Raw genomic sequence first — 3,635 nt, forward strand, 5'->3', positions numbered from 1 at the left:
CTAATTTCTTGTCTGTTTTGTCCGATGTTATCTAAAAAAAAAAAAAAATTCAAAGACCTTCGCAATTTAGTCAAGAACACGAAATGATAGTAATTGCTTTATTTTCAAACTTTCCCTTAAATAAGGGATATTATGGACAAACCAGAAGGCAATGGGTCAAAGTAAATAGAAACTTGTCACGGTTTTTCTCTTCACAGAATGCAAAGGAAAGTTCACCCAACTTTATCCATAGGGCTAATTTTACTAACGTTAGATGGATTCCATCAGGTTATATGCCTAAAAACACAGATTCCCTATAGGACTAGGCAAGACTACATTTGATGTTGAGATCGAATTAATGCTGAGCAATCTAGAATCGCTCAGCAGAGATCGCCTAGCTCACCAGTGATGTGTGCTGAGCGATCTGTCACTGCCCGTGTTATCAATAGAGAGAACTTGGGCGATGACTAGATATTTCAAGCATGCTTGAAATATCTAGCCTGGCTATAGCGTTGCATGGGGCCGTGAATCGTTATCGTTATGGGGCATACACACACACACACACACAGAGATTTGTGCTTCATTTCGAAGTGATCTGGTCAGATCGCTTAGAAATGTCCTCATGTGTATGCCCTGTAATGGTCCAATTACCAATTTAGAATAAAAGTACACCCAACCAGACCAGAAAGGCTTAAAAGCAGAAACTAGGTGCATCAGGGTTTATGTAGTGGAGTGTGTAAGTTAAAACTGCACTTTGCTCATATCACAGAAGTGGAGTCAGGGGCCTTGTACTAAATGATAATAAATTGGTAGATATATTATACTATATCTACATCTTGCAGCATCAACACACTTTTAAAGAACAAGCCAGCTTAGTGGAACTTGGTTGCTGAAATATACTATAGTGTAATATGGTATATATTTAAACAAGTCTATTAATAATATCAATATATAATGCCCCTACAGTGTGGCCACCTCATCTGCCCCAGCTAGGCATGTAAATATGCATTGGAAGATGTAGACCAGGCATGTCCAACGTTGGCCCTCCAGATGTTTTGAAACTACACATCCCAGCATGCTTTGCAATAGTTTTAGCATTCTCTAATAGCAAAACTGGCAAAGCATGCTGGGATGTGTAGTTTCAAAACATCTGGAGGGCCAACGTTGGACATGCCTGATGTAGACCCTGAGCTCTCCACTCCCAAAAACAGGGGGAAACATGCACCCTAGTCAAACAGGTTTTGCTTTAATGGACACTGCAGGCAGCGATGCGGGACCCATTCTAGTTGTATGCAAACCATAGATGAATTAGAGCCTTCAGTGTGGAGATGCAGATCATTATTATTATTTTAATCCACAGTTCCATAACTGAAGTTGTCATATAGTTCCCTACTGGCTGGTTTGTTTTTGTTCTTTGTTATGTTTTCCCCCTTTAATGATATTCATTACCGCATAAATTTGGTAGAGATACATGTATGAAAAAATGCCCCAGATGGAACATAATTTAGCCTTCTTCCCTATGTTCTTTTGTTTGTACATGATGAACTACGTAAGTCCTCACTCGAAGTACAAAAACAAGCACTGTGTTTTGTTGGAGACAAATGGCCTCAGAAGATTTGATCATTTTGTTTTTTCCCAAGCATTTGTGGCACCGTGACCTCAATCTCACGCGTCATGCTCTGATGGATGCACTGTTTGCAGTTGCTTTGAGATGGATGACCTAGAAGGTAGTGTTCTTGGTGGTTGTTACTTCTGCCAGAGGAGTTAATTGAATTGGTGCAAAGAAACCTTTATAAATATCTACAAGGTAAATTTGATCTAAGCTAATCCAGCTTTATTACCAAAATTATTGTGTCAGACAGTGGGTTGTGTTAGAGCCTTTGTACCCAAAACTGGTGGATGAAGAGGGGACGAAAGTGCATTCAAAAAAATGTAGGGCCCTGCTCGTGAGAGAACTTAAGTTCTAATTGGCAGATTCCACCATTTAAACAAAAGGAGGTGGTGAAGTTCATATTGGGGATTCTCAGTTGTGATAGTTTATTAGTATGGAGAGTATAGATGAGTTGTTATTATATATAGGCTTTTTAAAAACATCAATTATTTGAAAGGAACAACAGACTTGGTTGTGCTTTTTAAGTGATTGCTGCTTTAAAAATACAGGCAGACTTGCTTTCAGCTCGAAGACTTTTACATAAGCCCCAATATCTAAAGTGAAATGTTTATATACATAGGGTTTTATTAATTTAATACCTTTTAGACTATGTAATGAAAAACTATTTCATGGATTTAGCAATACTTAATTTCCAGGCAATAAGAATTTATCTACAGGCTACCTAAACATGTACTGTATTGCAGAGTAATGACTAGTGAACTATAAAGATCATTTATGTAGCATATTATGTTGTGACTCTTCCATCTGCTCTAAAAGATTTAATCTCTAAAGGTGCCCATACATGGATAGATTTTATGACTAATCAAATCTCTTCTACAATTTCCCTTGAAATCCAGAACACCCCTGGCCAAACAATATCATGCACATCCACAGATTGAGAGTAAACGATCAGATAACTAGATGAGTCAGCAGCAAATCTTGTAACCCTTCATTGCCAGATCGTTTATCATGCCTACACATGGAACGTTGTTTGCCAAATAGTGCATGATAGGTTGTTAATCCCTCCGCCTTCTGAAGGGATCCACAAACTAGTTGAGCGACTGGCGGGTACCTGCATTGGATTGTGATCATGCCCACACTCGGGAAGTTTTTAAACGATTGGTCAATCCGATCGGTCGAAAATACTGTGTGTCCTGCTTTTCTGTCATCTCATTAAACTGGGATCTCACCTCTATGGGGGTGTAGTCCTCACCCATCCCCCCCCCCCCCCCCCCCCCCCAACCTAATTGCTGTAACTCTTATCATTTGAAATGTTATATGCCATGTAATAAGTGCTGGATGTAAACAAATGAAGTCACTGCATACTGCAGATGTGGATTTGTGGTGACATGGCAATGATATCAATAAAGAATGTGATTTGCAATGAAACCCTATCCTCTTAAAATAAGACCCTGGAATAGAAATTCCCTCTCATTCCAAAGGCAACACTATACTTGTTTCATTTTGTCTTATGGGATCTTGGCTTTGGTTGTTGGTGAGGCTTGAAATGTGGAGGAGTTTAAAATCAATTTTATATGGGAACATATGCCCACTGGGATATAGAAGCTGTCCATGTAACCCAACGTGCTTACTCAGAGAAAAATTACAACATACTGCAAATGTTGCTTGTTTTAGTTTGGTCTTTTATTAAATCAACTAGCGTATAATAGTTACCATGGCACAAACATGGTCTTAGCTATAGCATAATAAATGCACCACCGATCAGCCATAACAGTAAAACCACTGGCATGGTGTTGGAAGTTGGGTAAATGGGCAAGTTGAAGGATCTGAGTGGCTTTGACAAGCAGGGCTTGTGAGGTGTTCCCGGTTTACAGTGTTTAGTGTTTACCAGAACTGGTCAGTGGAGGGATAACCATTATATTGAGGACAGGCTCATGGGCGGCCAAGACTCAATGATACACATGGGGAACGAAGGCAGTCCTGTCTGGTCCTATCACACCAAAAAGCTACTGTAGCACACATTTCTAAAAAAGTTAATGCTGTG

Source organism: Crinia signifera, chromosome 1 (genome assembly GCF_055691185.1).
Source record: "Crinia signifera chromosome 1, ASM5569118v1, whole genome shotgun sequence".
In the NCBI taxonomy this organism is placed as follows: Eukaryota; Metazoa; Chordata; class Amphibia; order Anura; family Myobatrachidae; genus Crinia; species Crinia signifera.